The sequence below is a fragment of the Peromyscus eremicus genome, chromosome 2, assembly GCF_949786415.1.
Source record: "Peromyscus eremicus chromosome 2, PerEre_H2_v1, whole genome shotgun sequence".
NCBI classification, from domain to species: Eukaryota; Metazoa; Chordata; class Mammalia; order Rodentia; family Cricetidae; genus Peromyscus; species Peromyscus eremicus.
Genome location: NC_081417.1, coordinates 92,661,030 through 92,675,794, shown reverse-complemented (window position 1 = coordinate 92,675,794; position 14,765 = coordinate 92,661,030). Strand labels below are relative to the sequence as shown.

The 14,765-nt window shown below is 41.2% G+C and overlaps 1 non-coding gene across 1 annotated transcript; it reads right to left on the bottom strand.

Annotated features, from left to right (window-relative positions):
* Positions 1–219: 219 nt before the first annotated feature.
* Trnak-cuu (transfer RNA lysine (anticodon CUU)) lies at positions 220–292 on the bottom strand. The gene has a single exon. It is a non-coding gene; the product is annotated as a tRNA-Lys (tRNA).
* Positions 293–14,765: the final 14,473 nt, after the last annotated feature.

Below are 14,765 nucleotides of genomic sequence, written 5' to 3'. Positions count from 1 at the left end.
TGCCTGGAGACCCAAGATCTGGACGGGCCAGCTCTCGCTCTGTTCCGGGACCCTGGACGGTGGAGGTTGTCCAAGCAGAGCTTCAGAGAACACCACTGGACTGCGATACACCTTCCCCAGACCCCGCGACCTACCTATCCCTTCATTTGTAAGTTACCCACTAAATAAATCTTCCTTTTAACTATGTGGAGTGGCCTTAATAATTTCACCAATATCTGGCACCCAACATGGGGCTTGAACCCACGACCCTGAGATTAAGAGTCTCATGCTCTACCGACTGAGCTAGCCAGGCTCAGAGGGGGCTGGAGAGATGGCTCAGAGGGGCTGGAGAGATGGCTCAGTAGTTAAGAGCACTGCCTGCTCTTCCAGAGGGCTCGGGTTCAATTCCCAGCAACCACATGGTGGCTCACAACCATCTGTAATGAGATCTAGCTCAGTCGATAGAGCATGAGACTCTTAATCTCAGGGTCGTGGGTTTGAGCCCCACGTTGTGCGCCAGATATTGGTGAAATTATTAAGGCCACTCCACATAGTTAAAAGGAAGATTTATTTAGTGGGTAACTTACAAATGAAGGGATAGGTAGGTTGTGGGGTCTGGGGAAGGTGTGTCGCAGTCCAGCAGTGTCCTCTGGAGCTCTGCTTGGTCAACCTCCACCGTCCAGGGTCCTGGAACAGAGCGAGAGCTGGCCCATCCAGATCTCGGGTCTCCAGGCACCTCCCTTGACCCCGCCTTGTAGGTGTGACAGTTGCCGAAGCCTCATTGGGGGTTGGAACTTCCAGATCAAAGCTGGAATGGCTACCCACTACAAGTGAGTCTTCTTAATGGCTTCAACCTGAACCCACAGGACACTCATTGATTATTTGCTAACTCAACAATTTTTATTATATCAAGTTTTGTCTGTGATTTTGTGGTAATGTGATTAGAAGCAAGAATGGATTAATGAATGAATGAAGAAATACTAATCTTGTTTTTAAAAGCTGACTAACCTCACATAGGTCTCCTTTTGCAGAAGACTCCACTCACCTAGCTGTTGCTTCTGTGTATGAGCAAAGCTGGGATGGTACCTGATGGCTAACAACTCTGTCTTTTCCTGATGATATAATGTAGCATGCATGACACTTGGACCACTGTAAAATCAATCAGGTGTGAAAGATATGCACAGCTATAGGTGCTTTTAAAAAGCTATTTTTCTGTATTCAGAAACAGATTTGAGGACATAGAGATGGCAGGAATTCTAGAAGTGGATAGTTGTGAGAGACAGTAAAATCCAGAGCTGTATCACTGTCACTGTCTTCAAGAAATGGTATTGCTGAATATGGTGCTGATAAACACAACAGTGGAAGCTTTTCTCATTGACTCTGAGTTTTCTAAATTAAATGGTTCATAAGGAGGTACTTTATGTAGCAAAATGAGAGGCTCCTCCCATCTCACAAATTTTACAGCCAGTGAATAGTGGTAGTAACTAATTTTGATGTTCATTGAACTTTTCTTGAATCTGAAGACTATAAATTTGTTTTTGTAGGGGTGGAGGTTGGGTCTATAGCCTCAAACTCACTAGATAGGTGATATGCCAATGATCTCAATCCCCTACTCTACACTATAAAATCAATAGAGCCATTCATGAACCAAATAATAGTGGTCTGTGGATCAGCTAAACATATCCTATCAGGGCTGTAAAGAGATGGAAACCTTTCAACTAAATTAAAATATTTGCTCTATTTTCATTTTGGTGATATCTCATGTGTGCCAATATTTCTGTGTTCTGGTGACTATAAGAGAAGTTATTTTGAATTCTTATCCAACATTTAAACATGATATCAGATTCATAATGGTCTCTTAAAATTCAATATGTTTTATTTTTCACACCAATAAAAATAAACAATAGCACTCTCTACTTTTCAGCATTATGGTGACAATTAGATGAAATAATTCAGGGCAGTATGATACTTGACACTTTGTAAGCAGATATAAACTGCTGGTTCTTGGTTACATTTTAGATTTGTGCAAGTGAGAATCCCCTAGCAATGACACGGAAACTCAGACATATTTAGACTTATGTGTCACTGTCTATTGAAATGTTGCTGACAAGATCTTTGGAAATACTGGTAAAGATCATAAGTTCTCAAATTGGACTATGCAAAAGAATTCCTAAAGGAAGCATTAAATAGTAAACTCAAGACATTACTCTACCAGATCCTCTCAGAACAGTGCCTGCACGTCCAGGCTTTACTAGCTACTGCACTGATCTGCTTCTAGAATAGAACCAGTTTAGAGTCTCTTCAAGTCTATGTCTCAGTTCAGAAATGTGGTTTCATAAGCAATTAAACATGTGCATATTTTTATATCTAGCAGACTTTGCATAGGCCCAAATGCCATCCATGTACGCACTGATGACTGACATTTGTGGTAATGAATATTTTTAGAGTTCTTTAGAGGATGCTTTCTAGAGCTTCTTTTCTGAAAATAATTTTGTTTTCATACAATATATTCTGACTATGTTTTTTCTTCATCCTAGTCCTCCCATTTCCTCCACACTCCTCTCCTATCCAGATTCAAACACTTTCTGTCTCTCGTTAGAAAAAAAAAATCATCCAAGGAACAATAACAAAATAAAATAAATAAAACAAAACCAAAAAAATCACAATAGAAAAGAAAACAAATAGTAGAAAAAAATTTAGGCAGCCCAAGAAACAAATATAGAAGCAAAGACACATACAAACACACATATAGGAATCCCATAAGATCGTAAAACCAGAAGCCCTGAAAGACACACAAAGGACCTGTAAGGTTTAAAATAAAATGCTCCAACTAAACATTATGAGACAAAGAACCTCTAAAGATGCTATTGAGTTCATTTTCTCTGCTGGTTGTTGGTCTACCTTTAAGAATGCTTTGTTTCCCCACACAGACTCCCTTGGAGAAAACTAATTTTCCATTTGCAAGTGGCTATCAGTTGGAGATAGCTTCTCAGTTAGGGATAGGGGAGTATGTCTATATCTAGTACCTTTTAGCTCTATTACCTCATCAGGTGCAGGGCCATGTAGGCCCTGTGTATGTTGCCACAGTCTCTGTGAGTTCATATGTGTGTTGCTCATGACCTGTGTTTAGAAGGCCTTGTTTTCCTTAATGTCCTCCTTCTCCTCTGGCTCTTACACTCTTTCTATCTCCTCTTCTGCAGTGTTCCCTGAACCATGAGGAGAGGGATTTGATGAAGATCTCTCTCTTAGAGCTATGTTTTTCAAGATCTCTCTCTTTGTGTATTGTCTGGCTGTGGGTCTCTGTATTTCTTGTTATGTGCTACAGAAGGAAGCTTCTTTAATGATAGATGAGCAAGACATAGATCTGAGTATAGCAAAATTTCATTAAGAGTCATTCTCTTGCTATCTCTCTTTAGCAGAACAATAGTATTTGGCTTTCTAGAGCTTTCTACAGCACAACAGATACCTAATGAACCACCACAGTCTCCTTGGCACCACTGATGCAGCATTTCTCAAGATGATGTGTGCTATCTTTTGAGATCTTAACTACAAAGACTATGCATGACTTCTTTCTTCAAATAAATTAGCAAACAGATTTCTTCCATTTATTCTTCTCTATACTGTTATTTACCAAAGGTACAAGATGCCAGTGTATACTGTGATTTCCAGAAGAAAAGGGTGAGCAAGCATATTCAAGTTCATTAGACATTGGCCCTTTATTTTTATTTTTATTTTTTTTGCTGAGGAACTAAACTTTAATTAAATAACATCAAATAAACATTGAATGAAGGCAGGCGGAATACCTAGAATGTGCACTCTTTTGGTCCAGTGTAGTGCAGATTCTAATTGGTCTTAATAATAAACACCAGAGTCAGATATCAGGATGACAGCTGAAAGATCAGAGAAGCAGAGCAGCCAGCCACTAGAAAGACTCTCAGGATCCTCAGAGTGAAAGGGTTGAGCTCCTGTCTTGACCTCCACCTTATCACTTCGTCTCGACACCCAGCCATATCACTTCCTGTTTTCTCCTTCCAAGTGCTGGGATTAAAGGCGTGTGCCTCTCAGGTACTGTGATCAAAGGCATGAGATTCCAAGCGCTGGGATTAAAGGTGTGTGCTGCCATTGCCTGGCCTCTAGTGGCTAGCTCCACACTCTGATCTCCAGATAAGTTTTATTTGTTAGAGCACAAACAAAATATCACCACAGTCCAAAGCGTATAGGCACATGTAGACAAACAGCTCATTAGGGAGGGGCTAATGAGTTTTGTAAGAAAGGAAAGAAGTTTGTATGAAGTTGGGGGAGTGGCAGGGGCAGTAGTTGGAACATGTCAGCAAGAGGCAAAGTCTAAAGGAACTAGTTATTTATCCCAGTGGTGACATTAATAGCACTAAAGGAAGCAGAAAGAGGAGGAGAGGGGAGTAAGGGTGAGAAGAGGCTAGGATGAACTTGGGTTTCTAGATTTGAAATGGAGGATAAAGCCCTAACTCAATCACTGAATGAATGAATACAGGGGGAGAAACAAGCTTAGATGGGTTGGAAATCACTTGGCCAAACACCCTAATTGTTGTGCTAGAAATCTCACCCAATGACTGTGGGAACCGGATGCAGAGATTCATGGCCAGGCCCCAGGTTGAGCTCCAGGAGTCCAATTGGCGAGAAAGAGGAGGGTTTGTATGAGTGAGAATTGTTGAGACCAAGATTGGAAAAATCACAGGGACAAATAGCCAAAGGAATGGAAACACATGAACTGTGAAACAATGGCTGAGGAGCCCCCAACTAGATCAGGCCCTCTGGATAAGTGAGACAGTTGATTAGCTTGATCTGTTTGGGAGGCATCCAGGCAGTGGGACCAGGTCCTGTACTCAGTGCATGAGCTGGCTGTTTGGAGCCTGGGGCCTATGCAAAGACACTTTGCTCAGCCTGGGTAAAGGGAAGAGGGGACTGGACCTGCCTGAACTGAATCTACCAGGTTGAACTCCCCAAGGGGGTCTTTGCCCTGGAGGAAATGGGAATGGGGGGTGGCCTGGGGGAAAGGGGGAGGAGGACAAGGGAATCCGTGGCTGATATGTAAAATTAAATTAAATTATAAAATAAAAAGACATTGGCCTTTATGTAGCATCTATGTATTGGCACTTTTAAATATTATTTAAGTAGTATAAAGTTTGGGCAAATATAAGACATGTATTATTGTAGTCCAAACACATGTTTAAAATGTGTTATAATTTGGTACTGATTCTATAATCACTTAATCAAGCAAAGTAAATTTTATAGGAATATTTCTGAGTTTCTGAACATAGGTCTCAGGTCTTAGGGAAATATTCAAATTCCTTCTGAAAAGTCATATAACAACTTAACAATTCTAAGAGTAGTCTCTTCAGTATTCTGCACAACACAGAGAGCTATCACTTCACCCTTTTTACTAAGTTACATTTGTGATACAGTGTAGGAGATGTTCATCTTTCGTTGTTACTAAGATAAAATAAATGGCGACATGTCAGCACACATCATAATCCATGCACATAGGAGGTACAGGTGGGAGAATGTGGAATCATGCACAGCCTGGTCTACATAGTAAGTTCAAGGCCCTGTCTCAAAAACAAACAAATATAAGATGCACTAAGAAGAGACTAGGGCCTCAAGAGACAGCAAATAGCTACAGTCAGAGACACCTATGATGTTGGCCCACTCCATTTCTCTCCTGTAGGGAACCGAGAATGCCAAACAAAAGAACAATCAGATGCAGCTGTTGTTTTCCCTGCTTCTAAAGGGACTGTAGATTGCAGATACATCCATTTCATTGGCTCTCCCAGTCTTTCTGTATGAATCTTATCATCCTGTTAAATAACTAGTATTCACACCCACTGTTATGACTGCAGACCCTCTCCCTCCCTTTTACTGATGAGTAGATAGAGTGAGTTCATCCACACAACTTTTGTCAGAAGTGATGGCTGTGCTGCACTTACACTTGACTCATAATTTGCTTTAAAGTACTATTTCATCCTCCACTGATCATATGGAATTGAAATTATGAAAATAAAAACATTAAACGGTACCACATTGTGGCCATTGCTTTCTCTTCATCCTGTGTGCTCAGTTATCAGCTGTCCCATGCTTGCAACTAACTTCCAGGCTACCAGTAAGACCCTGTCATCTTAAGAGAGGATTTCTACATCTCCATGAGTTTTAGAGCTTGTTTTTGATTTTTTTCAAGTGGGTATGGTGTGTGCAAAGTTGAATCACCCTAGTTTCTCTGATGTGTACAGGCTAGCAGCATAGTCACTTTGGTTCTTGACACAGAAAATAAAGACAAATCCTCCTGGAGGTAGATGGAAATCCAAAGCATCACTAAAGTGTTGCTGGGGACCAAATCACTGGGCACCTGCTGTGAAATTGGGCCGTACTTCTCTAATACCATTTCAAAGTCTGAAGAAAATGGTCAGCTAAGTGGGGCTAAATGGATTGTATCTGTTCTCTCAATGTGCAAACCTATGCAGTTTGAGGGTCCAATTTACCATGTGTTCACTGGTAGATCATGCTAATCAATGAAACGAGAATTTTCATTTCCATATTATTATCTATACAGTTGTAAGACCTAAAATTATATTTAATTACTTTTATTGAACTTTCAATAATTGTTTGGGTTAAATTATACCATATCTTGATAGTAGTAAACTTTAATTTCAAGCTGAGAGAAACACTACTTTAAATGATCCATAATCTTCCTGATCTTCACAGGAGCCTCTACCCAAAACAAAAGTGGCATCTCACACAGGCATTCAGAACACAGCTTTTGGAACATACCCAAAGAACATAAGTGAATAAGAACCTAGTCCCACATCAAACCATTCTACTTAAAGATACTATGTACACAGACACTAAAAGATAAAGCAAAACTCTTCATTAATTTCCCCCCACCTCCTGTTTCTTAAAATTCTTAAAATCAGAATATGTCCTGAAATATTTCTAGAAGTAAGGGGGAAAATTCAACCATCCTTTATCTTCATGGTCAAGTAGACCCTGGAGAAGTACTCTGAGGAATACTTCAAATTGTGGTTTGGGGTTTGGATATGCCTGTACATACGCTGCTGATGTGGCTAAGGAACATTTTCTAATATACAATTCCTTATCACCTACCTTTTTTCAGAAACACTTTGGATGTGCTCATGTAAAGAAACAAATGATCATACTGGAACTTCTAAAATGTCCAGAATAGGCAGAATAGGCACTTACATGAGTAACTTTCCAAACCTGGGCATTCTAGAGACCCTCAGTCTTTGTCATTTTATGCCTTGACACAACCATTGTTGCCTTATGGAGCTATCAGATAACAAATTACAAGCAACACATTACCTTCATTCTAACTGGTGGACCATGAGTATACATCACTGTTTCCACACAAAATTACTTTGTAGAAACTCACATAATCGGCAGCAGATGCTGCAGGCAGCATGACTAGCCTGTGGCCTTTTAATTTTGCTTATATATAAGCTCTAAATGACAGATTTTATGTTGGAAAATTCAGGTTAAAAGGGTCGATTTTGCATCTATGCTGCTTGTTTTTGTTGTTATTGTTAATGTTTTGTTTTGCTTGAACAACGATCTTTGTTTTATTCCACTCATCTGATTTAGCCTGCCCATAAAAACGGTAGAGTATGCCTATGGGAAGAAAAAAAAAAAAAAAAAAAAAAAACAACCTTCTAAAAACCTTCTGCCCCCATCTTGGATATCCCTTCTTCCCATATCTTTTGTTCCAAAGACATAACAATATTTTGCTGAACACTAAGACAATTGATACCTAACTATATTATGTTGTCCTCTAAAATATGGGAAAAATGTCCATAGAGCTTTGTGAATACATGTGAAAAATACATTGGTAATCCTTGTAGGATTCTGGGCTGCCAAGTAAGAGACTAGGTCAACTGACATTGTCTGGCTGGCGACTCCTGACTCAGCCTTCCTCTTCCCAGAATTCTCCTCTCTCTTGTCCTGCCTATACTATACTTCCTGCCTGGCTACTGGCCAATCAGCATTTTATTTAACAATCAATCAGAGCAACACATTCACAGAATACAGAAACACATTCCCATCAGTCAGGGGATGAGGTGAGGCTTGATTCATAACACTTCCAGTCCTTAGAACCTTGGTCAGCTACTAATTAGACTAGAATAATAAGTTAACATGTACAAAACCTGCCTTTCTTCACTTAGTTTCTTCCCCTAATGTCTCAGAAAGTTTAACTAGGGAAGAGACTAATCTGAATTTTGTTAACTTTCCTTTGTTTTCTGGCCCTAATTCAGAACAGCTTCATGTATCTTCACTATAATATTGGAAATCCTTCAAGACAGACTTTCCCCCTACATGACAGATATCCATTAGTAATTTGTATGTGGTCACTGCACATTAACTATCTAATGAATTTAAGTTAGACATCAAATAGAGACCCAAGAGCAATGAAGAAATCAACACAAAAGCAAAGAAGAAATAAAAGCTTCAATGGGCAAAATTTATCCTGTATGATCAGAAAATAATGATGTATTTCTTTTTCCTCATCCAATGTCTGTGATTCATATAACTGTTAAAAGAAACTCAAGATGAACAAAACATATTGATATGGATTCACAACATGCCCCCACTGTTGGGCATGGTTGCTCATGCCTGGTTGGACCTAGTCACTTCTGCCTAGTCATTTCTAGGTCAAAACGTCTCACATGACCAGGACTCCACGGCTTTGTGTGGTTGCAAAAGCACACAGTGCAACCATGTGATCTACGCCCATGTGTGGAATAGCCACATGGGCTCGTGTGCGCAGGTGCCGCCCAGCCTTTATAAGCTGGCATCATGATTTCCTGCTCTATCTTTACTCATGTGTCCTTTCCACAGGCCTGTGCACCTCTGTCTCTTTATCTTATCTTAATAAAACTCGTGTTAGTGGATTTAGTCATCTTTCGTGACATTTCCTGGCAGGGTAAGAGTGCTGCAAATAACCAACACATATGTGCTATGGTGGCATGGATTTCATTCACTTTCAAGTTATCTCATTGGAAACAGGATACAAAACCACTGAATTCCTCATAATTTCTTTCACAGTTTTATTAAGACTAAAATTCTATGTGAATTTAAGCCTTCACATTTATTCTTCCTTAAAAGCTTTCATTTTGCCATGTGATGAATATTGGACTCCAGTGGATTATCTGGATAAAGAGAATTAGCTGAGGTTTGCATCAGTCAAGAGACTAAAGTCACCAGAGGCTTTAAGGGAGTGACTTACAATATAAATAGGACTAATCTCCTTCAAGCATTGACTTTCAAGAAAGAGAATTTTCTCAAGACCAGTGTTTTTAATCAGCAAGATCTACAACAAGATTGAAAGTAATGCCAGTGATAAGGGAAGCCGGCTGTGCACAAGGAAACGGAGTGAGCAAGCAGCCAATGATCTGATTCATGAGGAATGTGAGACACTGGGGGAGGGGGTGGATTAAGAAGTCTGTTGGGTTGCCTAACTACTTCTAGCTCTGAAACTGCCATCCAAAGCCATCCCTGCCTAAAGTGAAAATACAGCATTCGGAGGGGAGTGAGCTATTAGATGGAGGAGGGCACACTTTGAGATGCTGCTGATGTAGACCATGTCCTAATCCTCCCACTGTTTCCATTTTTCATGCCAAAAGCATTAGTGTCAGCTACAAAACGGGTGGAATTATTCTAGCATGGCTTTGTAGGGAGAGAGGAGAGTTAGAAACGTGTTTTACCTGAGATGATGGGGCACCAGTAAAAGCAGATAAGGTGACCATGAAATGAGACAAAAATGTCCCCAGCCAGAAATTGTGAGAGCCTGGCAGTGACCTGCACTTCTAAACTCAGACCTTCTTCTCTGTCGAAGGAGGAAGAGAAGTACTCCTTTAGTGTTTGCCTTTGGTGACAAGGGAAGTGAATGTTTGGTTTTGTATCATGCAATTTGCAAGGGATAATAAAGTAAAGAAATCAAATGCCTCTATGTTTCAGACATGTTTTCTTGTGTTTGTGGAGGTTTTAAAAAATGATTTCCTTTAGTATCTTGACAAAAAAATTAATTTTCACTGTGAAAAGTAGAATCCATAGCTAAAGTCATTTCCATCTTCATGTCACTTGCCTTTGAAACACTTAAGAAATGGACTCTGACCCTCAGGCAATATTGGTGTGTTAATACTTTCCTGGGCAGGGTACCTTTTAGCTGAATGTGATGTGATGGTCCTTCTTATACTCCAGAACATACTAGGATTTCAGGAATACATTTTTTTTAAAGTTTTAATATAGAGTATCTGAAACTCAAAAATAACGTTCCTACTGATGCCCTGGGTAATGAATGAGCACTCTAGAACAGAGAAGCATAGGGCCAAGAGAGGGTACCACAGGGAAGCATCGCAAGGGCCTCCCTCTAAAGACAGGGTCAGTGGCTTTTATGAAGTGATGACATTCAGTCAAGTGAGCTGAAAACCAGACAGCTCCGACAAGCACTCACAAAGTTCATCCATACTCCGTCAAAGCAAGTACAACCAGGTACTTTCTTTTGGCCTCCCTTTGTCCTTCCTTTTGTCCATGGAGCTACCTCCATGAACACAGCTCTGCTTCACTTTTCCTGGACCCTTTTCTTGTTCTGTCTGAGAGATTTTTGAAACAGATAACCAGAGCACTCATACTGTCTCCTGTCCTTCCCCAATGTACTATAAATTCCATTAGGATAATTTGTTTACTACCTACGATAATGATGTGCAAACTATTTCTGTAGGAAACTTTGAGTACCATACTATGTTTGTGCCAATCACATATTTCATTTTTCTGTAAGACTAAAGAGCCAAAAACATAAAGCCATATGCAATAGGTAAGCAAATGTAGGTGGCTACTTTCTAGTAAATACTTACCTGCAAAAGCATTGTAGGTGGGATTTACCTCTGGCTTGGCAAGAGTACCTGGAACAGAATAGTCCTTCAGTAGGAAAACCTGTCGAAATTGACAGTTAAACTGATGTTCTGAGGTGAGGAGAGGAAGAAGATGTGTTTGAGCTATTCTTTAGTTATTGGATTATTTAGTGATTTGATATAATGAAGGGTTGGGCAAGTCTATGTTTCTAGCCATATGTCTGCATCTGCCTCGACCAGCAAGGAAGACTCAACACCAGGCTCTTCTCCAAGCAGTTTATTCAGGAACCTTGAACAATCTTCTGACACCGGGAAGAGCCATCTTCTTCTCCTTCTTCCTCTCTCTCTCTCTCTCTCTCTCTCTCTCTCTCTCTCTCTCTCTCTCTCTCTCTTTCTCTCTCTCTCTCTCTCTTTCTCTCTCGGGGAAAGCCAGCCCACGCCCTTTATAGCCACTGGGCAATCAACCCCGTAGTGCCATGTGGACAATGCCGATAGGGTCAGACATACGCAAGCAAGCCAGATTAGGTCCAGGTGCGCGGAAGTAAGCCAGATCCTAGCCTTAGCCAAATAAGGAGGACCTGCCATCGGGAAGGCAGAAGCCGGACGCCGGCGCCATCTCTGCGGCGCGACCATACACGGCTCTCTACAGCTATAGGCAGCAGCACTCGGTGTGGATAGTGACAGTGGAGTAGGAAGGTGGAGTTATGTTTGCACCATGTGAGTATGAGAATGCTGTGCCACTCTAGAACAGTGCTTGGAGACTGCACATCAGCATCATCTATGGGACTTGTGAGAATACACGTTCCTGGGTTTCACACCTGGATTTTCTGATTCTGGGGTGGGTTCAAGGATTTGCATTTCAATCATGTCCCAGAATGTTACTTAACCTTTGTTGTTGGGACTATGCTGTGAGACCAGCTGTCCTTAAAGTAATGTGCCCAAGTTTGATATCTGGGTGTCAGTATTGGAAGTAAATGGAATTGAAAGACAAGAATAAAATGCAACATATCAAAAGCATAATATTATGCATTTACATTTTACTTAAAGCAAGTAACTTAAAGCCTTTTGAGACTAGAGTAATATTTCTTTTGTTCTAGCCCAGACAATCTCCACCTGTGACTGAGCTCTGCCACCACCCTGGTCTCATTCATTTCTTGACTCCTGAAGTGTCTCCGGGATTAGGACCAAGCTCTTTTGCTTTGGTGCTACCAACTATACCTCATATCACTTTTTTGTGAGCTTCCTTCCCCCATGAAAATGGGTCTCTCATTTTCAGTCTACATATCAACTTTGAATATCTGAGCCTTCCTTACACCTGGTCTCATATTCCAAGCAGATTTGGATTTTACTGCCAAACCAGGAAAGCTATGATCTCTAGGCAACATCAAGAAGGCTACAGACATTGGCATTAAGCAATTCCATCCCATGCACTATAAGAAAAATATTAACAAAAAGAATTCCTTCAGTAAGCAAACATAAGAGGTCTCAAGTCTCTGAAATGTCAAGCTTTATGGTTAATATTTGTAGGAGACATTTTGTGCACGTTTTTGCAATTACAATCAGAGGCTTTGCTCAGCACACACTGTCCTCTCTGCTCTGTTTCCTTTCTCAGAGCATTTCTCTCTACTCTCTTTTATCATTGGCATGGTTTTTAATATTAGTAATTACATTGAAAGCCACTATTCACTGAATTCTCCTTACAGTGTTTCATCTACATTTCCTTATTTCATTCTCACAACCATTGCTGGTATATGTCATTGTATCTCCATTTCAGAGAAATGTGGAGACTAACTACCTTGCTAAAGATCAAACTTTTAATAGATAAGAGTGAATTACTCCCAGACCTGACAGGACAGAGCTCATCCTCATGCAGTCCTGAGCATTCCATATTTCCTTTCTCCCTTTTAAAGGCAACAAACAAACAACAACAAAAACTGCACAAATACTAGAATTCCGAAGTCCTTTCCATTGACTGTGCACAGTTATAGATAGGAAATGACAAGATTATTGAAAATTTTAAAGTGCAGAAACATCTTAAAGCTCTCACGATTCTAATCCACAGCAGGAAAGATTCGTATACATGTGGAGGTCCACTCAGAAGTCTTACGTAGTCCACTACTAAGGAAAAACTTCAACAGGACTTCTCAACTCCTTTTACCTGAAGTAGAGAACCATGCCAGTTAGTACACAAAACAAGAATGCTTTGGTCAGTGAGACATGAAGAGTGGGTGTGAGAACAGAAAGAGATGCTGGTCATATCTCAAACCAGAAGCACCAGTGCTGTGCGAGGACAGCTCAAAGCTGTGGGTTTCGATCAATTGTCTCTTTTGTCTTTGCTTTGCTTTTCTTGCTCTCTCTTTTTTTAAAAAATTTTATAATTAATTTAATTTTACATATCAGTCACAGATTCCCCTGTCCTCCCTCCTCCTGCCCCTAGCCCGCCCTCCCCCCAACACACCTCCCATTCCCATCTCCTCCAGGGCAAGGACTCCCCTGGGGATTCAGTTCAGCCTGGTAGATTCAGTCTAGGCAGGTCCAGTCCCCTCCTCCCTTCACCCAGGCTGAGCAAAGTGTCCCTGCATAGGCCCCAGGCTCCAAAAAGCCAGCTCATGCACTAAGGACAGGTCCTGGTCCCACTGCCTGGGGGCCTCCCAAACAGTTCAAGCTAATTACTGTTTCACTTATCCAGAGGGCCTGATCCAGTTGGGGTCTCCTCAACTATTGGTTCATAGTTCATGTGTTTCCACTAATTTGGCTATTTGTCCCTGTGCTTTTTCTAATCATGGTCTCAACCATCTATCGCTCATACAATCCCTCCTCTCTCTCGCCGATTGGACTCCTGAAGCTCCACCTGGGGCCTGGCCATGGATCTCTGCATCTGCTTCTATCAGTCATTGGATGAGAGTTCTATCATGACATTTAGGGTGTTTGGCCATCTGATCACCAGAGTAGGTCAGTTCGGACTTTCTCTCAACCATTGCCAGACTACAACTCACAACTCCAGGGAGGCTACCTAGTAAAAAGGACCCTAAGAAAGACACAGAGAAATGGATGAGATCTACATGAACAACCTGGACATTTGGGGGTGGGGGGTAATGGAGGGCAAGGGTCGGGGGAAAGAGAGTTTAGAGGAGCGGGAGATCCCAGCTGGATCAAGAACAGAGAGGGAGAACAAAGAAAGAGATACCATGATAAATGAAGACCCCATGGGAGTAGGAAGAAGCAAAGTGCTAGAGAGGTCCCTAGAAATCCATAAAGATACCTTCACAATAGACTACTGGCAATGGTCAAGAGAAAGCTCTCTCTTTTTTAACCTGTAAGATTTTTGGACCCTTACTGAAAACCTTTGAGTGATACCACAGCTTCCCATCCCATCATGGATGATGCCCTCATAGAAGCTGCACCAGGGAGCCCTCTTTCACCAATCAGCTTCCATTTCCTATGTTTTCTAGAATCTCCCAAAGTTGTTTGCCAGAATGTATGGTAATTTTGTTTGTTTGTTTGCTTGCTTGCTTGCTTGCTTGTTTTTCGAGACAGGGTTTCTGTGTGTAGTTTTGGTGCCTGTCCTAGAATTCACTCTGTAGACCAGGCTGGCCTCAAACTCAGAGATCCACCTGGCTCTGCCTCCCGAGTGCTGGGATTAAAGGCATGTGCCACCTCTGCCCAGCGTATGATAATTTATATATATAGATGCATGTGCACTGCATGTGTGCTTGGTGCCTGCAGAAGTCAGAAGAGGGTGTCAGATTCCCGGGGACTGGAGTTACATACACATAGTTACAAGTCTCCATGTGGGTGCTGGGAATGGAATCCAGGTCTTCTGCAAAAGTAGCCAGTGCTCTTAACCACTGAGCAATCTCTCCAGCCTGGTGTGTAATCATCTTAATTGATTAT